Below are 26,910 nucleotides of genomic sequence, written 5' to 3'. Positions count from 1 at the left end.
GTGTGTTGCTAGTTGGGGAATGCTAATCTTGTAGTTTTGGGATGTGGAAAGTTGACTTTTTGGATGGTAGCACCTGTTATGGTCTCATTGGGTGGATGTTGAAGGAGTGTGTTGATAGGGAAATGGGGAATAGAGTAAGGGTAAAGTGGAATAGGGTGTCAGCAAGGGTTGGTTTAACGTCAACTTGGTTTCATGTGGGCTGGACCATTTTTGATAGAATATTAAGATTTTTTTTCTTATAAATGGATTAAAAGAAGTGGATTAAAAGCGCTGAATATTCAGTTTTTATAGATTTAAAACAATCTTTATTTTAGCTTTTTTTTAATTTAGATTTTTTGATTTTACAAAATTATTTTTGAACTAAAAACACCGAAAAAATGGTTAAAAAATGACAATTGATTTTAAAGGGGGAAAATTTAGGAAATTTAATATACATATAAACTCTTCATTTTAAAACTGTGATTGTTGTTTTTGATCAAAAACCAAAAAAAAAAGTTAAATAACTAATCCAAGATTTTTCAACCAAAAAGCCTATTTCTGATTATTATTATTATTTTAATATCCAGGGATTTTCCTCCAAACTACGGTTGTTATTTTTTTATCAAAAACCAAAACAAAGTTAAATAACTAATCGAAGATTCTTCAACCATGGCCATAAAAGCCTATGTCCGATTATTATTATTATCATTATTATAATTATTATTATATCCAGGGCTTTTCCTCCAAACTGCGGTTGTTATTTTTGATCAAAAACCAAAAAAAAAAGTTAAATAACTTATCCAAGATTCTTCAACCATGGCCATAAAAGCCTATGTCCTATTATTATTATCATTATTATTATTATTATATCCAGGGCGTTTCCTCCAAACTGTGGTTGTTATTTTTGATCAAAAACCAAAAAAAGTTTAATAACTTATCCAAGATTTTTCAACCAAAAAAGCCTATTTCCGATTATTATTATTATTTTAATATCCAGGGATTTTCCTCCAAACTGCGGTTGTTATTTTTGATCAAAAACCAAAAACAGTCAAATAACTTATCTAAGATTTTTCAACCAAAAAAGCCTATTTCCGATTATTATTATTATTTTAATATCCAGGGATTTTCCTCCAAACTGGGGTTGTTATTTTTGATCAAAAACCAAAAAAAGTCAAATAACTTATCCAAGATTTTTCAACCAAAAAAGCCTATTTCCGATTATTATTATTATTTTAATATCCAGGGCTTTTCCTCCAAATTGTGGTTGTTATTTTTGATCAAAAACCAAAAAAAGTTAAATAACTTATCCAAGATTTTTCAACCAAAAAAGCCTATTTCGGATTATTATTATTATTTTAATATCCAGGACTTTTCCTCCAAACTGTGGTTGTTATTTTTGATCAAAAACCCCCCAAAAAGTTAAAAAACTTATCCAAGATTTTTCAACCAAAAAAGCCTATTTTCGATTATTATTATTATTATAATATCCAGGGCTTTTCCTCCAAACTGCGGTTGTTATTTTTCATCAAAAACCCCCAAAAAAGTTAAATAACTTATCCAAGATTTTTCAACCAAAAAAGCCTATTTCCGATTATTATTATTATTTTAATATCCAGAGCTTTTCCTCCAAACTGTGGTTGTTATTTTTGATCAAAAACCCCCCAAAAAGTTTAATACCTTATCCAAGATTTTTCAACCGAAAAAGCCTATTTCCGATTATTATTATTATTTTAATATCCAGGACTTTTCCTCCAAACTGTGGTTGTTATTTTTGATCAAAAACCAAAATAGTTTAATACCTTATCCAAGATTTTTCAACCAAAAAAGCCTATTTCCGATTATTATTGTTATTATTATAATTATTATTATTATATTCAGGGATTTTCCTCCAAACTGCGTTGTTATTTTTGATCAAAAACCAAAAAAGGTTTAATACCTTATCCAAGATTTTTCAACCAAAAAAGCCTATTTCCAATTATTATTATTATTTTAATATCCAGGGATTTTCCTCCAAACTGTGGTTGTTATTTTTGATCAAAAACCAAAAAAAGTTTAATAACTTATCCAAGATTTTTCAACCAAAAAAGCCTATTTCCGATTATTATTATTATTATTTTAATATCCAGGGCTTTTCCTCCAAACTGTGGTTGTTATTTTTTATCAAAAACCAAAAAAAAGTTAAAAAACGAATCCACAATTCTTCAACCATAACCATAAAATCCACCAGTCTTAAACTCTTCTCCCGCCACATAGTCAACGCCACTATAGGACGTTACATTTAAATCTCCACCACCGCCATGTCGGTGGTCAAAAGGACCCAACAGATTTTTCGAAACAAAATCCGTGCCTTCACGTGCATTTCCAGGATGCGGTTACAAGTTCAAAGCCATCATCCCAACTCCTTGCACACCATCTGCCATCCCATGTAAGCTAAACCGCTTTTATTTATACAATAACCTACAGAAAAGACCCAAGCCACACAATAAACGTTGTAAAAGAAGACGTGCCGTGTTTTTATGTATTTAATCCTTACTTATACTTAGCGTGTAATGTAATACCCTCGGGCCGGTGCCATGCTTGTTACGCCCTACAAAAGGACTCGTCTACTCGGGGACGATACGCTTTAGCATTGATGCTACTTAACGTATTGGAACGATTCACACTTTGACCAAAAAAGTTCTCTTAGTGAGTTTGCCATCTCGCTTTGTTTGTTTATTTTGATGAAGGTGAATGTACAGGTGTCAAGTAACAACCTGCTGGTTAGCTGTCGCGTTGACTTATAACGTAGTTGCCATGGTAACAGTTAGCATTTTTTTCTGTGTTACCATGGAAACTGTGTATTGATAGTGAGAATGGGAATTTCTTCAGTTAGGTAGAATGGTTGTAGACTCACATATACACATGTAGCATAGTTTTAGATCAGGGGTGGGCAAACTTTAGGACCCGGGGGCCATATTGACTTTAAAGATTTGACAGATGGGTCCTGGATCAGCACAAGATATGATACATATAAAAAAGTGCATCCGTTAACAGTACATATGAAACATAAACGGAAAAAAAGGGCTAAAGTATTAACATACTCATCACTCATCATTTAAGTAAAAAGTATAAAGTACAAAGTAAAGTAAAAAGGATAAAGTATAAAGTACAGTCAAGTACAAAGTAAAGTACAAAGTCAAGTACAAAGTCAAGTACAAAGTCAAGTACAAAGTCAAGTACAAAGTCAAGTACAAAGTCAAGTACAAAGTCAAGTACAAAGTCAAGTACAAAGTACAAAGTACAAAGTACAAAGTATAAAGTACAAAGTATAAAGTACAAAGTATAAAGTACAAAGTATAAAGTACAAAGTATAAAGTACAAAGTATAAAGTACAAAGTATAAAGTACAAAGTATAAAGTACAAAGTATAAAGTACATAGTATAAAGTACAAAGTCAAGTAAAAAGTATAAAGTACAAAGTCAAGTAAAAAGTATAAAGTACAAAGTCAAGTAAAAAGTATAAAGTACAAAGTCAAGTAAAAAGTATAAAGTACAAAGTCAAGTAAAAAGTATAAAGTACAAAGTCAAGTAAAAAGTATGAAGTACAAAGTCAAGTAAAAAGTATGAAGTACAAAGTAAAGTAAAAAGTATAAAGTACAAAGTCAAGTAAAAAGGATAAAGTACAAAGTAAAGTAAAAAAAAATTTTAAGGGAACTACACAGTCACCTCTAGAGCCAGCCATTGTTGATGTATTGGAATTTTTTGGTTGAAAATCTTGCAGTGGAGGAGGAGCTTTGGCTAATTTAACACTCTTTTTGAAGGGAACTACAGTCACCTCTAGAACCAGCCATTGTTGATATATTGCAATTTTGACCCACAAACTCAAACTCAGCTATTTTTCCCCAAAAAACATTACAAAACAGTCAGATTTTATCCCCCTAGTGACAGAAAAAAATGATCAAACACTTTTTAATTGACCACATATCTGCCCTACAATAACAACCAAAGAAATGTGACCTTTAAATTTAAAAAAAAACAAGCACTTGCAAATTTAGAGACAAATCCTTTGTTCTGAAAAAAAGAGAATAAATACCATCTACTCCACACACTTCCCCATGACACCAAAAAATCATAACGGCCTTTTTCCTGTATGTAGTGGAACTCAGGGTAGTTTCCTGCAACCTTAACATACCCCCCCCCCCCCCCCCCCCCATCCAGACCCCCCCTACTGGTACACTGGACATTGGAACAGATGTCCCCTGCTGAGTGCGTAACAAATTTGCAGACATTTCTTCTCCCTTTCCTTTCAGGAGATGGCGGGGCGTGTCGTATTTGAGTGTGTGGGGGCATGGAAGCCTTTCAGGCCTAATTATTAACACCTCCTACTTGTTAAAAGATAATACTGCCTTTATTGATGCTGTCTCTATGCGCTTCTCTATTCGTAATGGAATGACGCCTACTTATTAAAATGCACACTTCTTGCACTGCTGACTCCAGAACAGATGTGAGGAACTTGTTTTTTTATAAGTCAATCCTTACTATATATTTATTTAGTCTATATCAGGGGAAAGTTTAAGGCCCGGAGGGGTCATATTGACTTTAAAAATGTGATAGATGGGCGGGGTCAGCAGAAGATATGATACATATAAAAAAGTGCATCCGTTAACAGTACATATGAAACATAAATAGAAAAAAGGACTAAAGTATTAACATACTCGGCACTCATTAAAGTAAAAGGTATAAAGTACAAAGTCAAGTCAAAAGGAATGTATTAAGAAATATTAAAATCTCATTTAAAAAAAGATAGAAGGGCTGTAAAACACCAAAAACAAATAAGATTGGACAGGTTTCCGTGTGACGGCGCCATCTTGGGGGCAAAAAAACATTATTTGGCCAATGTCGGCGGGCCGGATTAAAATGCCTAGCGGGCCGGATGTGGCCCGCGGGCCGTAGTTTGCCCATATCTGGTATATATAACTGATATTGTTCGCTGGGTCACGTAGCCACGTTAGCATGCTAGCTTTACTAGCGTTCGTGGTCGATTAAGAGCGTATAAATAAACTGATTTGGTATTTTTATTCTTTTGAGATCATAACATAATGTCTGCTGCTTTTTGTTGGGTGAAGGATTGAAATTTATATTCCATATAATGATTCTGGTACTTTTTTAGTGATTCTGGTACTTTTTTAGTGATTCTGTTACTTTTTTAGAGATTCTTGTTCTTTTTTTAGTAAGTCTGGTACTCTTGTAGTGATTCTGGTACTTTTTTAGTGAGTCTGGTACTTTTTTAGTGAGTCTGGTACTAATTTTAGTGCTTCTAGTACTTTTTTAGTGATTCGAGTACTTTTTTAGTGATTTTGGTACTTTTTTTAGTCAATGCTCACATTTGGCTCACATTCTAATCGTAAACGCATCAAAAGGTAAAAGTACTTAGAAGCATAATTACTGTATTTTCTCATATATACGCTGTTTTAGTTGCTAAAAAAATCATGACTGAATCCAGGGTACGGCTTATATGTGCATAAATTAGACTCAACATGCACAAATCTGACTGACTATAACTCTAAAAAATGCGACTGATACGGTCATTTATTTCAAAATGAAGAAAAGATAAACAGTTAAAAATAATATTTTTTATGTCTATGAATAAAATTCAAGAAAAAAAAACCATATCTTTCATAAAACACGAAAGAGAGAGCCAAAAACTTTTCTTATTTTATAATGTTACTTCTAAACAACCATTCTCAGAATTAAAAAGTAAAAATATATAAAAATCTGCAATATCCCCCCAAAAAATAGTAATTTCACCACTTTTTTATCACAATAAGTCTCTCCTTTCTTTTAACAACATTATTATACTATTGCTAATCAATCGCTATTAATAATAATAAGTAATTAAAACCTAAATTATGATTAAAGTGCTGCTAGCATCCTATTGGTGCATTCGAGACTCCGCCTCTCTCACTAATAACTTCCATATTTTACCTCACAGGTTAATGAAAAGCCATATTGAATCATGTAAAGAGCCACATATGGCTTTCGAGCCATACATTCCCTACCTCTGGCCTATCTTATCCTTTTAATTATTTCTTTAGCCGAATATCTACACGGGTTCGAGTCCCTAGTGGCCATTATTAGTTCGTTTTGGAGCCAGCTGGATTCCTGAACTACTATATCGTTATTATTTGTAACTTTAAATCAACCCCCCCTCCCCCCTCCCTTTCTGTCACATGTTTTGTCTTAAATGAACACTATAAAGTACAAAAAGGGGGCCGTCCTTAGACCCCCACTCCCAAGAGCCACTAAGAATGCTCTGTTCAAACCTTGGACATTTATGGTAAGTGATATGGGGGGGAAAGGTCAAAGGTCAAACGTGATATGTACATCGTTGTTGTTGGAAATGTTCGGGTTGATATTCTCGGGATGGATATTTCTGTGAAATTGGTGAAAAAAGGGGTTTGGGGATATAGGGGGATATTTGTTGTTGGTTTGGTTGGGGTTGTTATGTTAGAAAATGGCGGATTTTTGATGGGTGTGGTTTGGTTTGGTTTCGAGGAATACAGATGTTTCCTTTTCTATGAATCGCTGTTTGTCACAATGGGAGGAGTTTGGGGAAAGATTTTGCCATAGGCTACTCTGAAAACGATGATTAACTTACGGGAAATGAAGTAAACTTGACATGTTGTGGTAATCTAAGGGTGTCAGACTCGGGTTGGTTCGCGGGAGGCGTTAATGTCATGGACTGGGCTGTTTTAGATAGAATATTTAGATTTTTTTTTGTGTAAATGGATTAAAAGAACTGGATTAAAGGGTCTGAATATTCATTTTTTTTATAGATCTAAGACAATGTTTAATTTAGATTTTTTTAAATGTATGTTAAGATTTTACTAAATGATTTTTGAACTAAAAACATAGAAAAAATGGATTAAAAAATGACAATTATTGATTTAAAGGGGGGAAATCAGGAAATTTAATATACATCTAAACTCATTTTAGTTTTTATAAATGGATTATATGAACTGGATTAAAAGCCCTGAATATTCAGTTTTTTATAGATCTAAAACAATGTTTATTTTAGATTTTTTTATAAATATTTTTAGATTTTACAAAAGGATTTTTGAACTAAAAACACAGAAAAAAATGGATTGAAAAGTGACAATTATTGATTTAAAAGGGGGAAAATCAGGAAATTTAATATACATCTAAACTCATTTTAATTTTTATAAATGGATTAAATTAACTGCATTAAAAGCCCTGAATATTCAGTTTTTTATAGATCTGAAGCAATGTTAATTTGAGTTTTTTTATACATATTTTTAGATTTTACAAAATGATTTTTGAACTAAAAACACAGAAAAATGGATTGAAAAGTGACAATTATTGATTTAAAAGGGGGAAAATCAGGAAATTTAATATACATCTGAACTCATTTTAATTTTTATAAATGGATTAAATTAACTGGATTAAAAGCCCTGAATATTCAGTTTTTTATAGATCTAAAACAATGTTAATTTGTGCTTTTTTAAAATATATTTTACAAAATGATTTTTGAACTAAAAAAACACAGAAAAAAATGATTTATAAAATGACAATTATTGATTTAAAAAGGGGGAAAATCAGGAAATGTAATATACATCTATACTCTTCATTTTAATTTGTCCTAAAACAGAACGTTGGCACTCATCATTTACTTACACAAAATGATCCGGCAGGCCAGAATTTTGAATACAAACATCAAAACACATTTTAACCCAAATGTTTAGGGAAGAATGGTAGATTTTGTTCTTTTAGTTTCTCCCTCCACGGCACTTTAAATGTATGTTTTGCGTTGTTTGTTTGCAGCACTAGCGCTGTTTTGTCAAAAACAAACGACACCCACTTGTAATGAAGATCAACGCCCTTTCAGCATTTACCATAAACACAAACCCTGGATATCATACCTGTCAATTAGTACGTTTTTCCCATATTTTTTGATCATTTAAAATTCTGTACCCGTTATAACAATTTTTGTAGGGATTTTTTTAAGTACAATTTTTTTGGGTAAAAACGATCTGGTTTTAGCCATTTTGGCTCTAAATCAGGATCGTTTTAACCATTTTTGCTCTGAATCCAGATTGTTTTAGCCATTTTGGCTCTAAATCTGGATCGTTTTAGCCATTTTGGCTCTAAATCCGGATAGTTTTAGCCGTGTTGGCTCTAAATCCAGATCATTTTAGCCATTTTGGCTCTAAATCCAGATCATTTTAGCCATTTTTGTTACGATCTCGCCGCGTAGTGCGACGCGATCGAAGGCGAAGTTGAACCCAGATGCAGAGTCGCCGAAGTAAATGGAAAGGTGAGGCAGATCTGTAGCTCTTGTAGGTTGATTTTAATAAACGGGGTAACATAACTTCAATTACTTGGCTTGACCACTCATTACAAACGAAAAGTACATGCGGCGTGGCGTCAATGGAAACAGCAATGACTACGAGGATTAACAGGAAACGAAACCAGAACTAAACCAGACGATCCGACGGCGTCCACAGAAAATCATAATGCTTAAATACCAAAAATAATCTAATCACGTAATTAGTGACAGCTGATAGTTATCGTGACGTCATGCCAGGAAAGGCAATCCAGCCACTCCTGACAATTTTGGCTTTAAATCCGGATGGTCTTAGCCATTTTGGCTCTAAATCCAGATCATTTTAGCCTTTTTGGCTCTACTCCGGATCATTTTCGCCATTTTGGCTCTAAATCCAGATCGTTTTAGCCATTTTGGCTCTAAATCCAGATAATTTTCGCCATTTTGGCTCTAAATCCGGATCGTTTTAGCCGTTTTGGCTCTAAATCTGGATCGTTTTCGCCATTTTGGCTCTAAATCCAGATCTTTTTAGCCATTTTGGCTCAAATACGGATCATTTTCGCCATTTTGGCTCTAAATCCAGATCATTTTAACCATTTTGCCTCTAAATCCAGATCATTTTAACCATTTTGGCTCTTAATCTGGATCATTTTAGCCATTTTGGAGAAAATTTGAGACTTCTAAGTGCGCCCTATCTGAGTAAATATATGCCGGATTGCATTTGTACATTTTATTATGGCTTAATAAGGGGAATTGCAATCATTAATAAGGAGACCAAATGGCTAAGGTTGACTGTTATGGGATATTATCTTTAAATGGGATTTAATCTTCAATACTTTTGGACTAATCTTGGTTGGTTGGGTATTGAGGGCAAATGTGGAACCCCAACAAAAAGCTTCACTTCACCTTTTCAAGGCCGTGTCGTCCTTCAGCCACGTTTGCTTTTGTGTTGTGTCAACAGTGGCGTCGGTTTGTGTTTGTGTGTAAGTAAGTGTGAGTGTGAATGGAGTTTGCGTTAAAGTACACCCCCCCACCCACCCACCCCATCATCTCTTTCTTCTAAGACCAGAAACCCCCCCCCCCAACAGCAAGACCAGCTGTGTGGATACAATTTAAGGAAGAGTCATTGAAAGAAGGAACGATAGTCAAGCGCGACTCTGGACGGATGTTTGCAAATGGTGGACGTGCAAAGCAACTGACTTAAGAAGGCTGTAACAAAAATATCAGTGTTGCTATATATTGAACACCGATTAATAAAATGTCATTGATCAGATATAGAACAGTCTATCAAAAAGACATCATGACAAAATAAACAATAATCAAGTTTATTGTTTTATCTTCATGTTAATTTTCTTTCATAAAGTTGACCAATGGCTTTGAATTAAATTCTAAGTAAAGTACAATTCTGGAATATGTATTACAGTATAGAAAGTGGTTGTGTCCTGCATACTTCCACAAAGCTTCCCAGTTACCCATTGGTTGACGCCCATGAGAACAGAGCCTCTAGTCTAGTGTGTGTGTGTGTGTGTGTGTGTGTGTGTGTGTGTGTGTGTGTGTGTGTTTGCCATCCACAGTAAAATGGGCACACAGGAAGTGTCTCCATTTGCACAGGTGCGTTTAGCTGCTGATTTTTAGGTTTTTGGGCCCGTTTTGTTGTGACGGATTCCCAACGTCATCAAACAACAACAACAATAATAATAACAACAACCTGCTTTAGCGACTTCTTTGTTTGTAAGACATACAGGTGCATACATGCAAATTTTCCCGACCTCTACTTTGTAAAACACGTCTCAAAAACAAACACCCACTCAAGCACCAACATGGTTAATCCTATTATTCTCCAAGCTGCTATTTTCCAGCCATTCATCAAGTTGTTGCTTACAGCACTCCTGGACACGATTGTTATCCTCACCACATAAATGAGACAACTCAAGTGGATAGATAACACATAGCACAATGCCCAAACAAAAGCCACACACACACATATACACATATACACATACACACTCCTTTTAGACACAAAAAAAGCCGACACACTCAAACGTGGGTGGTCTTTCTGACGGGACGAGGGGTTAATGACGGGCGAGTTGGTAGACATCGAGCGCTAAGCCCGAGACGGCACGCACGCACGTTTCGTAGGCGGACATAAACGTGCGCACAAAGACTCGCCGACAACGGCGACATGCAGTCGTGTGGTTTTGCTAGATAGTAGGGGTCAATGTCTGTGTTTGTGTGGGTGGGTGTGGGGGTATGTTTGGTTGAATTGTCTGCTGAGGGAGTATCGGGATGATGGGATGATGGATTGGTGACTTGTAGGCATTATTCTATGTTTATTTGTAGTTTTGGATCTTAATTTTTGGTACTTGGACGTTTTAGTTTCATGAGAGAGTTTAATATCTAAATATCTACTGTTGATTCATGACAGAGAGAGTTTAATATCTAAGATATTTAGATATTAAACTCTTGTGAAGATACAAGTACTGTTTAGATATTAAACTCTTGTGAATTTTGAGAGCTGGTTTCAATAGTACTTAAATATTAAACAGTACTTAGATATTAACCTCTCTCTCATGAATCAACAGTAGATGTTTAGATATCAAACTCTTGTTGAGAGCTGTTATCAACAGTGCTCACTCTCTGTCACCATTTGACTGGCGACCAAAAGACCGGGGACCAAACGTCCGCCGCGACCAAACGTCCGCCGCGACCAAACGTCCGCCGCGACCAAATGTCCGCCGCGACCAAACGTCCCGGGCGACCAAACGTCCCGGGCGACCAAACGTCCCGGGCGACCAAACGTCCCGGGCGACCAAACGTCCCGGGCGACCAAACGTCCCGGGCGACCAAACGTCCCGGGCGACCAAACGTCCCGGGCGACCAAACGTCCCGGGCGACCAAACGTCACGGGCGACCAAACGTCACGGGCGACCAAACGTCCCGGGCGACCAAACGTCCCGGGCGACCAAACGTCCCGGGCGACCAAACGTCCCGGGCGACCAAACGTCCCGGGCGACCAAACGTCCCGGGCGACCAAACGTCCCGGGCGACCAAACGTCCCGGGCGACCAAACGTCCCGGGCGACCAAACGTCCCGGGCGACCAAACGTCCGCCGCGACCAAACGTCCCGGGCGACCAAAGGTCCCGGGCGACCAAACGTCCGTGCGACCAAACATTCAAGTCACTTTTTAAATTTAAATACAAAATAAAGTATGCACGTTTGGCCTAAATAACCCCAAATTCATTTATTTATTCTAGTTCTTTTATATGCATATAATAAGGACGTAAATAATATGATGAAATATTGAATTACTTTGTTATTATACACGGAAATGAGATTTTAAGCTTCACCAAGTATACAAATAAATAATTTTTAATATCAAAAGTGGACACTTGTACTGTAATGTGTCAATCATCTATTTTTTTAATTACATTTTCCTTATCTGTGGAAAAAAATCTTTAAATTGATCATTTATGGTTAGACTTAAAAAGCAAAGATACTGCCATGAAATATGATTACTTGTGTGGTTAAAAAAAGTTACTACCAAGATTTATGGCCCTCAGAAAATATAGCTAAAGAAGCTCTCACATAAACAGAATGCCTCCATAAATACTTTCCTAATAACTTCCCCAAAGCAAGCAAATTAGCGTTGAAAATGAGCGACTTGAACATCGTACTTCACCACAAAGTGACTTTACGAGAGCCGCTGTCATGTCAAAATGGACGTCAATCGGATATGGCGACTTTCCTCTGACATGTTTATTCAATTTATGCGCTATGAATTGACAAGACGCGTCGGCCATGTTGGCGAGTGTTGAGGCAGCGCTACACGCTGAAAGACGGAAGGCTGTTAGCACTCTCGACGCCTCTTAATGTTGAAGGCCTGCTGACTTGAGACTCAATTTGTGGCAGATAGCAATCAAAATGAATAGCGTACTTTTTAGTGGAGGCCCATTTCGGGAGTGCCTTTGCGGAGTGATAGAAAATTAGATTAGATAACTTTATTCATTCCGTAGGTTATATATAAGTGTGTTGTATGAAATATAGATATGTCCCGTACTTTCACGACTATAAGGCGCACTTAAAAGTCTTAAATTTTCTCCAAAATAGACAGTGCGCCTTATAATCCAGTGCGCCTTATATATGGGAAAAAAAACGAAAACGAAAAACCACCACTGTATTATAAGGCGTAATGTCTATTTTGGAGAAACTCTCTCATGAATATAATTTTGAGAGCTGGTTTCAACAGTAGTTAGATATTAATCGGTACTTGGATATTAAATGGTGCTTTGATATTTTACAGTACTTAGTAAACAGTACTTGGATATTAAACAGTACTTAGACATTAAACAGTATACTTAGATATTATACAGTACTTAGATATTAAATAGTAATTAGATATTAAACAGTACTTAGTAAATAGTACTTAGATATTAAACAGTACTTAGTAAACAGTACTTAGATATTAAACAGTACTTAGTAAACAGTACTTAGATATTAAACAGTACTTGGATATTAAACAGTACCTAGATATTAAACAGTACTTGGATATTAAACAGTACTTAGATATTAAACAGTACTTAGATATTAAACAGTATTTAGATATTAAACAGTACTTTGACATTAAACAGTACTTAGATATTAAACAGTACTTAGATATTAAACTGTATTTAAATACTAAACAGTACTCAGATATTAAACAGTACTTAGAGATTAAACAGTACTAAGATATTAAACAAATTTAAGACTTAAGTGCGCCTTATAGTGGTGAAAATACAGTAATTGCTATTGACTTCCAGGTATGAAGCACTCACTACTTTACAGTCACCTCTAGAGCCAGCTATTGTTCATCTTTTGGATTTTTTTTGTATCAAATCTTGCAGTGGGGGAGGAGCTATATGAAGAAATATTTTGTAAACTAAGATGGCTTCTGCATATTTAACAGTATTGTTTCAGTTCAGGTGTTTGTGTTTTTTTAATATCCGACAGTGGTGGTTTTTCATTTTTGGTTTTCTGTTTTTTCCATATATAAGGCGCACTGGATTATAAGGCGCACTGTCTAATTTGGAGAAAATTTAAGACTTTTAAGTGTGCCTTATAGTCGTGAAAATACGGTATTTATATTTATATATATAAATATATGTATGTATATGTATTCATATACATATATACACATATATACATATGTATACATACTGTTGGTCATAATTCCAGAGTAGTTGGCAGCCCTCCAATACATATATATTCAGTATGTGTATACTATATCAGAGGACGTCCCTGTAAAGCAGGGCTTGGGGGGGGGGGCTGCTGTTTGCTTCCGTCCTTCTCCCCATCTGGCTTCCATTGTCTGGTTGCCCGGAGCGACACGTGCTATTGTTCCCGTAAAGACAGTTTGTGTGTTGGCACACTTCTGACGTAGAGTTTATCAGCACAGCCAGATTATTATCAGGAATAAAATCTGGGTAAAAAAATGATTGATACTCATTGAATAGTATTAATACAACAATGACAAAAAACAGATTTTTCTAACCTTCCCACGAGTACACACAAATACACACACAGTCACCTCCGTTGTCGGTTTCCTGTTCGAGTTCTTCCAAGACGAGCCTGGTCGAGACAGGAAGTGGCGACTGGGTCACGTCGGGGCTTCCACGGGCCGACCGACGGACCGGCAGGTGTCGTCTCGTCTGCGGCATTTCCCGTGAGAAGCCCGATTGTTTTTCTTCTCATCCGTCAACTATTCCGTCTTATAAAAACGTGACCAAAACCCCCCAAAATCTCAATTCTGGCTTGGAAAAAAACATTCCAAGCTGGAAAACACGACTCCAGATGAATCAAATGTGGCGTTTCGCCATGTTTTATCTGGGATTGTAATCTGTTCTGACGGACGCGGCTGTAATTTCATCGCGGGCGACACGCGAAGCCGCAAAACCGCCAGTGCGCTCGTCAACATCTTGTACGTGTGTTTCGTTTTGATTTTCTTCCCCGGCGAGGAACGCCAAGCCACATGTGGCGCTTAAGAGCATCTCCGGCTTTGCTGCCAGAGCCACTTACTCTCAAATACTCGTTTGTGGAGTAGTCATCGTTAGATTGTATTTTGTAGGCCGTGGATGATAGCTAGCGATGGTGTTGGGTTTATGACGATAATTTGCTAGAAATTTCAAGTGAGATGCAATATTACCAATTGAATTGAAGGCTTTTATTGTCATTATACAAGTAGAATGAGAATTAAAGCTTTGCCACAAAGTGCACCAATAACAACAACAAACTAACAAAACATTAAATAACTCAATAAGTAGTCCAAATAATTAAAAAACAGTAGTCAACGTAATGGAAGTACTAGTCTTAGCTAACATGTTAACTTAATGGTAGTAAGCATAACAAATAAGAACTGGTAAAGATATATAATAAATAAGCAGTACTAGTCAACATGAGAAATAAGTAGTACTCGTCAACTTGAGAAATAAGTAGTACTCGTCAACATGAGAAATAAGTAGTACTCGTCAACATGAGAAATAAGTAGTACTCGTCAACATGAGAAATAAGTAGTACTCGTCAACATGAGAAATAAGTAGTACCCGTCAACATGAGAAATAAGTAGTACCCGTCTACATGAGAAATAAGTAGTACTCGTCTACATGAGAAATAAGTAGTACTCGTCTACATGAGAAATAAGTAGTACTCGTCTACATGAGAAATGAGTAGTACTCGTCTACATGAGAAATGAGTAGTACTCGTCTACACGAGAAATGAGTAGTACTCGTCTACACGAGAAATGAGTAGTACTAGTCTACACGAGAAAGGAGTAGTACTAGTCTACACGAGAAAGGAGTAGTACTAGTCTACACGAGAAAGGAGTAGTACTAATCTACATGAGAAAGGAGTAGTACTAGTCTACACGAGAAAGGAGTAGTACTAGTCTACACGAGAAAGGAGTAGTACTAGTCTACACGAGAAAGGAGTAGTACTAGTCTACACGAGAAAGGAGTAGTACTAGTCTACACGAGAAAGGAGTAGTACTAGTCTACATGAGAAAGGAGTAGTACTAGTCTACATGAGAAAGGAGTAGTACTAGTCTACATAATAAATGAATAGTACTAGTCTACATAATAAATGAATAGTACTAGTCTACATAATAAATTATTAGCAGTAGTCAACATAATAAATGAGTAGTACTGGTCTATATAAGAAAGGAGTAGTACTAGTCTACATGAGAAATATGTGGTACTAGTTTACATGAGAAATAAGTAGTACTTGTCGACTTGAAAAATGAGTAGTACTAGTCTACACAAGAAATGAGTAGTACCAGATTACATAAGAAATGAGTAGTACTAGTCTACATAAGAAATGAGTAGTACTAGTCTACATAAGAAATGAGCAGTAGTAGACATAACAAATTAGTACTGGTGGTCAATATAATAAATAGTAGTAGTAGTCAACATAGATAAGTAGTCAACATGAATAGGTGGGCTCAGAAATACGTAAGACTCAAAACATTTTCCATTTCAAAACTTAATATCCTACATAAGTACTGTTGTTTATAGTCAACTTTTGAATTAGAGCAGGTTGTCATTAAATCGTTACTTACATACTTATGTTTAAGTAGATTTAGTTTAGTAGTAAAATAAGAACAAATCATTAGCCATACAGAAAAATGAATTCTCCTCTTAATACGGTACCAGTTGTAGTTTTTGCTAAAGTTATGTCTCCTTTAAAGTTAAATTTACTCCTAAATTCAAATATAGCCAACAAACTTTATACCTCAGATTAATAATCCCGTCCCCAATATTAACTCCACGTATTCAGCATCACTCAAACAAAGCCACTTAAACCAACTTCAATCACAATCTACACAACTAATACACTTTAAATCTTTTCCAGTGCCATTAAAACACATTATCACGACGTAATTGTTCGCTTGGCGTTGACCTTTATGCATTTGCGTGCCTATTTGACGTATTTACGCAGCGAACAAGTAACGTAGTGTTCGCCATCCGCCTCGGGAGAATCCAAACAGAGGCGCTACGAAATGGATTTGCAAATGTAGGGGTTAAATACGCGACCTTTGGCATAAAGACTTCTGTTATTAGCTTTGGTTTGAGGCGGCACATGATGACACACACTTGTACACATACACACACACGCTTACTCGTTGATTCTTGTTCAAATAGATGCGTACAGTCGAAGCCAACTACCAAACAAGACGCTTGAATGTGAAAGTACCGTCGTCAAGGCCTTTTGAAGCTAGCTAGCGCGTGTGTAGCCTAAAAAATCTGTCGTTGGGGGTGTTTGGCACACTCGCGAACATCACGCGTGTCTGCGGAAGGCCGGATTGTCGGGATGGGGTGAAAGGTCAGGCAGGGTCAGATTAATGGAAAGGCTGAGTGGATCGAGAGTTGAGCTTTAGGGAAGGATTTGACTGTGTTTTGTTGCATTTGATGTGTTGTGTTTGGTGCTAAAAGAGATGGGTTAAACGAGGGTAAGGGTTGGTGCTCGGACGTTTGGTAGCCGGTCAAATGGTGACAGAGAGTTTACTGTTGAAACCAACTCTCAAGATTATATTCATGAGAGAGAGTTTAATATCTAAGAGAGAGACTTTAATATCTAAGTACTGTTGAAAACAGTAGATATTTAGATATTAAACTCTCTCATGAATATAATTTTAAGAGCTGGTTTCAACAGTACGTAGATATTAAACAGTACAGTACAGATATTAAAGAGTACTTAGATATTAAACTATACTTAGATATTAAAGAGTACTTAGATATTAAAGAGTACTTAGATATTAAAGAGTACTTAGATATTAAAGAGTACTTAGATATTAAAGAGTACTTAGATATTAAAGAGTACTTAGATATTAAAGAGTACTTAGATATAAAAGAGTACTTGGATATCAAACAGTACTGGGATATCAAATAGTACTGGGATATCAAATAGTACTTAGATATTAAAGAGTACTTAGATATTAAACAGTACTCTGATATTAAACAGTACTCTGATATTAAACAGTACTCAGATTTTATACAGTACTTAGATATTAAACGGTACTTAGTAAACAGTACTTAGATATTAAACAGTACTTAGATATTAAACAGTACTTAGATATAAAACAGTGCTTGGATATTAAACAGTACTTAGATATTAAACAGTACTTAGATATTAATCAGTACTTAGATTTTAAACAGTACTTGGATATTGTACAGTACTTCGATACTAAACAGTACTTAGACATTAAACAGTACTTAGATATTAAGCAGTACTTCGATATTATTCAGTACTTTGATATTATTCAGTAATTCGATATTTAACAGTACTTAGATATTAAACAGTTTTTTAATTTTTTTGTCATTTTCTCTACTTATTCTTATATTTTGACTGAGGAATACCAGATTTCAAGGACTCAATTTAAAATTGGCAAAGCACAGAACACAGATTGGATTTTCTTTGGCTGAATGAACTCATGAGCTGAAGAAATTGATTTAAAGCTGGAAATAAAGAGCCGAGGAATCACACATCAGCCATTTTGTGTCGCCATTACATACATGCCAATGAGACACAGTACGTGTTGTCATGCGTTGCGAGTTGATTGTGTGGTTACTTATTTTATTTTTTCAAAAAGTGGAACAACTGAGCCTTCTCTACCAATGGGAAGCCATTTTGTCTCCCTTCCTTGTCCTTGTATCTTAAGTTTCACCTTTTTTCAGCCTTTTAGCCATTTTAGCGCTTATAAAATTACTCCCGTGACTTGTCAACAAAGTAAAAATAAAACTCAAGATTCCAAACAAGGAACATTTTGTCAGCTGGCTCCAACAACGTGATTAAGTCGCCATGGTTACAACAACAAGCGTAACAATCAAAACTTTAGTTCAGCGCTATTTATCCCTCCGGTTTGAGGTTGTTGTTTACAAGTTTAGAATATAAATAGTAGTGCACAATCTCTACTTGGGGGCCAAAAAAATTATATAATGCGAGTTTTTGTAATGTAGTATTTATACTGATATTATGTAGTATTTTTGTATAGTGGTGAAAAATGTTATTGGTTGGATTTTAAGTTTGTGTTTGGATTAGTAAATAGTTTTAAAGGTGTTGGTGATTATTTTTGAGTTTGAAGGTTGTTTTTCATTGTTAGCATTATGCTAATTTGTTTTAGCATACACGAAATTTGTCTGGTAAATTTGCCGTTTAATGTAGGAAAGATTATTTCAATCTTTTAATTTTTGTATCATTTAGAAGCTACATAGAAATATCATTGAAATTTCAACATTCATTTCAAATTGTTGCTTTACATTTACTGTATTTTCTCGCATATAAGCCGTATTTGTCGCTAAAAAATGATGACTGAATCGAGAGTACGGCTTATATGCGCATAATTTAGACTTGACATGCACAAAATGCCATAATGTGGGCCGATATGGTCATTTATTTCAAAATAGAGAAAAATAAACAGATAAGACGCTTTAAAAATATATATTTTGACGGAAAAAATCAACCATATCTTGCATAAAACGTGAAAAAACTAACTCACTTGTTCAGAACGCCACCATCTTACCTAGGAATGACAATCTAGACCAGGGGTGTCAAACCTCTGGTCTGCGGGCCGAATACAGCTTAATTTGAGATCAAACTCATTGCAAAATGACATAGAACTAACAATAAGCCCACTTTTTTTCCTTTGTATTAGTCACTAATACTAATAATTAGTGCAAAGAATGAGTAAATTATCAAAATGTTTATTAACAGAATTTTCCTTTTACATTATGAACAAGAGAATAACATAAGAACATAAATAAATGTCAATTCACGTTGTCTGCACGTACTAAAACCCTGCACTCCCCTAGCGGATAATACAAGAACTACAAATTTTTAAAGAAAATTCATATTTTTTTATACAATGCAGCTTTCTTCCTCGGGCCGTACCAAACCACCAGACGGGCCGGATCCGCCCCGCGGGCCGTATGTTTGACACCCCTGATCTAGACCATTACGAACACACTTCCTGGTTGTACTGCTCACATGACATCCTTTTGGTATTTGTCTACATTCAGACAACACTCTTTCGTACAATCTCGAGAATACCCTCGGATTTTCCCTATAAAAAAGTACATTTATACTCCCTACTAAAACTACAAATATGGAGATGAAAATTGTGAATCAGGGGGCGGCTTATACGAGGGAAATTGTCAAATTCTACTATTTTAAGGACATTTTAAGGGTACGGTTTATACGTGGATGCGGCTTATATGCGAGAAAATACGATATAATCTCATCCAATCCCAATTCACTGTTTTTTATCAAACAAACGCACACCTGTGGATTTTTTGTATCCCGAGAATGAAAAGAAGGGGTCACACACATGTTGATTGGCAAATGGAAAGCTACCATGGCTTCCCTGAAGGAAACCCAAGATGGCGGGATACCGGATTACCGTCTCAATATCTGCGGGTACACAATAGAAGCCGCTACACTAAGCGCTATTCAAACTCGGCTAAAGGGATACCACGCTATCGCGTACTCCCGGAGAGACGGCTAAGTATCCGCTGTTCTTTCTTTACATGAGACGGGGAGGGGTGGATGGAGGGTTCGAACCCAGGAACAACAGTGTCGCTTTCACCTGTGGGTGACATCATTGGTCTGTGGAAGTTGCCAAGTCTGACAAAGAACTGTAATTACGTAAAGGCATTTATGAGTTGACGTTATGTTTTTTTGTAATTGTTTGTACCTGTGCTTTTTTTCCACATAAATATTTTCTTGTTTAAAATTGATATGGAAATTAGTGGTTACTTGTATTGGTTGAGGTAAACCATACCTGGCGACTTATATGTTTACCCTGTATTTTTATAAGTTTTTCAAATTGCGTATGGCGTATAACAACTTTTGTATGGGATTTTTTTTAAAGTATGTTTTTGTATGGTTTTTTTTGTATGTTTTTGTATGCTTTTTGTATGTTTTTGTATGCTTTTTGTATGTTTTTGTATGTTTTTGTATGTTTTTGTATGTTTTTGTATGTTTTTTATGTTTTTGTAGGTAGTCTGTTTTTTGTATGTTTTTGTATGTTTTTTTGTATGTTTTTTGTATGTTTTTGTATGTTTTTGTAGGTAGTATGTTTTTTGTATGTTTTGTAGGTTTTTGTAGGTTTTTGTATGTTTTTTGTCTGTTTTTTATGTTTTTTTATGTTTTTCTGTTTTTTGTATGTTTTTGTAGTTTTTTTTGCTTTTATATGATTTTTTTTTTCAAGTTTTTGTATGTTTTTGGGGTGTTTTACAGCCCCTCTGTCTTTTTTAAAATAACATTTTAATATTTCCTAATACATTCCTTTTTACTTGACTTTGTACTTTATACTTTATACTTTAATAATGAGTGGTTAGTATGTCAGTACTTTAGTACTTAACAGATGCACTTTTTTATATGTATCCTATCTTGTGCTGACCCCGCCCATCTGTTAAATATGGCCCCTGGCCCAAAAGTTTGCCCACCCCTTGTCCTAGGTCCAGAACTCGAATTGAGTATGGTGACAACTCTTGGGGAAAAATGTCCTTGAGTCTGTTTGTCTTGGCTGTTATGGCTCTGTAGCGCCTTCTAGAGGGTAGCAGGTTGAAATGGTTGAACCTGGGATTCGTATTGTCTTTTTTAATAGTCTCTACTACCTTTCGAAAGTACTGGGATTTGTAGAAGCTGGACAGTGTAGTTAGGGGACAGTTAATAATGTTTTGGACTATTTTGAGAACCATCTGCAGTCTTTTACTGTCGGCTTTTTTGCAGATTGCGTGCCACTCAGAATGACTCATCATATTTCTAAAGAACTCTTCGCCATTTGGTAAATTAATCACAATGCCAACCAATTACGATAATACTTAGCTAGCCAATACTTTTAGTCGGAAAAAAACTCAAGTTAGGGCACGTGTCAATTAATTTACACCGTATTTCATTAAAATCGCTGATGTCATCGAGCGGCTGTACTATTATTATCCAAAAAAAAAAATGTATTTATTACTAAAAAGCTAAAAGTTTGTCAACTATTCAGGATAGGTCGCCTATGTTACATTCTTTCCCATACTCTAAAATTGGACAGCTTTTAAATATCAAATATTTCATAAATTGTGCTTTAAATAGGGTTGATTTATTGATAAAAATCCATTACAAGAGGAACATGTTTTTTGTTTGTTTACATGACGAAACTCATCTTTAAATAAATGCGATTCAACTCTAAATAAACTTTGAATAAATACAGCTATCTTGAGCGTTTGTTTGTTTTTTTTTTAGCCATTTTGCTCCGTTTTTCCATCTAATTTGACCCCGCCTCCTTTTTTTTGTGCAAGTTGGATGGGATTCAATTCCTTAGAGCCCAAAGAAGAGAGGGATATGTTTATTCTTGTCCAGCCTTGGGCTGTACAGCTGCTCTTGATATTAACCCTTGAGATGTTTTTTTTTTTTACTATGTATCGCATAAGAAAGTATCCAAAATGGAGATTTTTTTTTTTATCTATTTTTTTGGGCTGTTAGACTCTGAATGGATGTAAATGGGTCAAAAGATGTTCTACCTGTTTTATTTATGTCGCTTTTTCTAGTTTTAAGTGACATAGCATCGTCCAAAAGTGCTAAAATATTAGCATTTATTCATAAAATGGTTGTTTAGTATTATTGTGGTAAGAAATAATAAAGTCAAATTATTTTACATAAAATTGGAAATAGGAAAATGTACTTTAAAATAAATTTAAATTATTTATAGTATTTATTAATATATAGTTTGATTAAAAATAATTTAAAAAAGGAAGACCTGGAGCATATTTTTGGGTGTTTTACACCACTGGTGTCAAAGTGGCGGCCCGCGGGCCAAATGTGGCCCGCTGTATCATTTTGTGTGGCCCGGGAAAGTCAATGATGAGTGCTGACTTTCTGTTTTAGGATCAAATTTAAAGAAAAAGTATAGATGTATATTAAAATTCCTGATTTCCCCTTTTTAAATCAATAATTGTCATTTTTTAATCATTTTTTCTGTGTTTTTAGTTCAAAAATCATTTTGTACAGCAGGTTGAAAATAAATATTTTTTTTTAAATCAAATAAACATTGTTTTAAGTATATAAAAACTGAATATTCCGGGACTTTAATCCACTTCATTTAATCCATTTATAAAAAAAATCAGTTTTACACCATTGTTGTACACCAATGGTATCATTGTATGTTAATATCTTTTAGCTTTTTTAAGATTAGAGTGCTAATTAACTCCAATTATCATACATCAATGTTAACGTTCAATTATGGATGACTAAATAAGGCCTAAAAATGATATTTATTATGGATTAGGCTGAGAAAAAGCTCCCATTTCGGGTCATTTTATGAAAAGGAGACCTTTTAAAATGGCTCATTTACTGAGTTTTGTCCCTGGAGTCCTTTCCCACCCATCAAGTGTTAAATTACACGACCTCATAATTCTTTTTTTGTGTGTGTGAGTGAGCTGTTTATGTCACAAAATGCCCTGCTCTTATTTTATGTCCTAACCAAGCTCATTTCAGTTATGTTTCTCAACCCAACTTGATTATTATTTTGTGTTTTTTTTCAATTTAGGGCTTGTTTTGGTGACAGAAAATCATTGAAAATGCTGGAGAAGTTGGAATGTGAGCCAAATGGGAGCTTCTACTGAACAGGTATTGTCCCACTAAACTCATAAATGTATATTTAGATTAGATTAGATAACTTTATTCATGTGTATTCGGGAAATGTCATTGTTACAGTCGCCAGAGGGTGAGAATACAGACACAGAAAAAGACATTATAGACATAAACAAATAGGTAATAAATAAGTTAAGAAATAGATAAATAAATAAATAAATATAGAAATAAATAAATAGGTACTAAATAAGTTAATAAATACATAAATAAATATAGAAATAAATAAATGGGTTATAAATAAGTTGATAAATAAATAAATAAATAAATGAATATATAAATAAATAAATAAGTAGGTAATAAATAAATAAACATAGAAATAAATAAATAGGTACTAAATAAATAAATATAGAAATAAATGAATAGGTAGTAAATAAGTTAATAAATACATGAATAAATTAATATAGAAATAAATAAAAATAGAAATATCTAAAAAAAATAAGTATATAAAAATGCATATAAATATCAATAAATAGATAAAAAATATATTAAAGAAATAATAAATATATAAAAAATATAGTAAACAAAATCATAAATAGATAAAACATATTTAAAAACAATTTAATAAATATATAAAATATATATAAAAATAATATATGTATAAAAAATAATAAATATATTATTGATTAAATATATAAGCATGTGGCTAAAATATACATATGTATATATATATATATATATATATATATATATATATATATATATATATATATATATATATATATATATATATATATATATATATATATATATATATATATATATATATATATATATATATATATATATATATATATATATATATATATATATATATATATATATATATATATATATATATATATATATATATATATATATATATATATATATATATATATATATATATATATATATATATATATATATACACTACATACATACACATAGATGTAAATATGGTTAGTTTTAACATTTTAACAAATTAGCATAGTGACGAACAGCAAAACATTACATTTGTAAACATTATGTTCTCTTCCCCAAAGTATGAAAATAATAAGTGACGCACAAGTCCTGTTCCATTCTGATTTTGACGGATATATTCAATGTATGTACCATGTTTTTTTTCATGATCAAATCCCGCCATTTTATACCAAAATACAAACCTAAGCAAGTCCAAGCCAATCAAACAGACATTCCCTGGCTCTTCTCTCTTCTCGAATTACGCCAAATAATTCATCATAAGTACGCATAGTGACTATTCCAGGCCTGAAAAATTGAAAACGGCGTGCTTGTAATCAATTGACACAATCTTACAGTACGTAGACTTGGACGGTTATCTATCAAAGCAATTGTAATGGCTGGCACGCTCAATGGAAAAAAGCTGATATGCCTGGCTTGGCCTCCTCTAATTGAATCCTCATGTCAGCAATTGCTGCATTTGTTTTTATACCCCAAATTCAGCAAATTATTTTAATGAGGGGGGGGGGGGCACAAGAGGCCTCACTTGCAACAGCACTTTTCCAGCTACTGTTTTATTGGCCACTTAATGCAAAACAAATGTTTGGACGTACTCAACGGCTATTTAAAATGCTTCTTTCGACAGGGAAGTTCGCCCCGATCTGTTTGGGCTTCCCTTTATCGGATTGTGAGTTAAGTCGCTAAAAAAATTGTGCTGTAAAATGTTTGTTTGGATTTTTTTTTAAAGGGGAAGTCAGTGATGTTTTGTAAGAGAAAAATGAGGAGTCAAATGAAGGCTGGTTGTAAAGTATAGCTGTTAACTTAGATGTTTTTTTTGATCAGTGAAATTGGGTATGCTACGGATGGGAAAGTGGCGGCCCGCGGGCTAAATTTGGGCCGGCGCATCATTTTGTGCGGTCCGGGGTAGTAAATTATGAGTGGTGACTTTCTGTTTTTGGATGAAAATAAAACGAAGAGTTTAGATGTATATTAAAATTCCTGATTTTTACCTTTTTTAATCAATAATTGTCATTTTTAATCGATTTTTTTCTGTGTTTTTAGTTCAAAAATCATTTTGTAAAATCTAAAAATATATTTTTAAAAAGTTAAAGTAAACTTTGTGGTAGATCTATAAAAAATGAATATTCAGGGATTTTTAATCCAGTTCTTTTAATCCATTTATTATAAAAAAAAAACTAAATTTTCTGTGTTTTTAGTTCAAAAATCATTTTGTAAAATCTAAAAATATGTTTAAAAAAAGCTAAAATAAACATTGTTCTCGATCTATAAAAAAACTGAATATTCAGACCTTTTAATCCAGTTCTTTTAATCCATTTATTTTAAAAAATCATTTTTTTCTGTTTTTAGTTCAAAAATCATTTTGTAAAATCTAAAAATATACATAAAAAAGCTAAAATAAACAATGTTTCAGATATATTAAAAACGGAATATTCAGGGCTTTTAATCCACTTCTTTTAACCCATTTATTTAAAAAAATATCTATATTTTCTGTTTTTAGTTCAAAAATCATTTTGTCAAATCTAAAAATATATTACAAAAAAAGCTAAAATAAACATTGTTTTACATCAATAAAAAACTGAATATTCAGGGCTTTTAATCCAGTTCTTTTAATCCATTTATTTAAAAAAAAAAATCTGAACATTCTATCTAAAATGGTCCGGCCCACATGAAATCAAGTTGACGTTAAAGCATCCCGCGAACCAACCATTGCTGACACCCTTGAATTAGGCCTATGAAAAACAAATTGACATGATATTCCTCATAAACAAACCACTTAGACACCATCCCTTTTTTCTAGACTTGAGGGCAGACTTTCTCTCATCTGTAACAACCCTGAAAATCAAAAAATTGGGCCACTCTTCTTCTGATGGCACCATTGTATTCTCATTGTGAAATGAAGCCCAGTTATTTATCTCCCAACCCGAAAAGTCATGCGTTATCACGACCTCGTTATCAACACATGCTTCATATGACTCCAGTCAAGCGCCCCTGTTGTGTTGTCATATCTATTACCATGTTAGTTACTCCTATTCTCCACGCCTCCGGCTGCACGTACCATAAAACAAAGACCTTTTTTATACTTTGACTCGGCTACTCGCTAACAATACTGAGCTCTTATTTTTGCCGTCATGTGAAGGAAAAAAAATTCGGGGCGGGTGTTGTTCTGCAGGACTGTACTACCTTGAGATATGAGTGTCCCGACGTAAAATGGTGACAGAGTTTACTGTTGATACCAGCTCTCAAATTTAGATTCATTATAGATAGTTTAATATCTAAATATCTACTGTTGATTCTTGAGAGAGAGAGTTTAATATCTATGTACTGTTTAATATCTAAGTACTGTTGAAAACAGTACTTAGATATTAAACTTTCTATCATGAATATAAATTTGAGAGCTGGTTCCAACAGTACTTAGATATTAAACAGTACTTAGATATTAAACAGCACTTGGATATTAAACAGTACTTAGATATTAAACAGTACTTAGATATTAAACAGTACTTAGATATTAAACAGTACTTAGATATTAAACGGTACTTAGATATTAAACGGTACTTAGATATTGAACAGTACTTAGATATTGAACAGTACTTAGATATTGAACAGTACTTAGATATTAAACAGTACTTGGATATTAAACGGTACTTAGATATTAAGAGATTAGACCGGGGACCAAACGTCCGGGCGACCAAACGTCCTGGCGACCAAACGTCGTGGCGGCAAAACGTCTGGTCGACCAAATGTCCGGGCGACCAAACGTCCGGGCTCCCAAAAGTCCGGGCTCCCAAAAGTCCGGGCTACCAAACGTCCAGGCTCCCAAACTCCCGACAACCAAACGTCCGTTCGACCAAACGTCCGTTCGACCAAACGGGCATTTTCCAACATATTCAATTCCCTCACCCTATTACCAACTTTTATCTAACCCGCCAAAAAAACCAAAAAAAATATAACTTCTCTTCGGAAGATACTCGTGCTGTAACTTGCCA

The 26,910-nt window shown here is 34.4% G+C and overlaps 1 long non-coding RNA gene across 1 annotated transcript in view; it reads left to right on the top strand.

Annotated features, from left to right (window-relative positions):
* The window catches only part of LOC144192109 (uncharacterized), a 68,090-nt gene that overhangs the window by 8,344 nt on the left and 32,836 nt on the right, over positions 1 to 26,910 (top strand). The window contains exon 2 of the long non-coding RNA XR_013325047.1: positions 22,863 to 22,942. This is a non-coding gene — a long non-coding RNA (uncharacterized LOC144192109). The remainder of the gene's footprint in view (positions 1 to 22,862; positions 22,943 to 26,910) is intronic.

Source organism: Stigmatopora nigra, unplaced genomic scaffold (genome assembly GCF_051989575.1).
Source record: "Stigmatopora nigra isolate UIUO_SnigA unplaced genomic scaffold, RoL_Snig_1.1 HiC_scaffold_25, whole genome shotgun sequence".
In the NCBI taxonomy this organism is placed as follows: domain Eukaryota; kingdom Metazoa; phylum Chordata; class Actinopteri; order Syngnathiformes; family Syngnathidae; genus Stigmatopora; species Stigmatopora nigra.
This window is presented reverse-complemented; position numbering and strand designations above follow the sequence as displayed.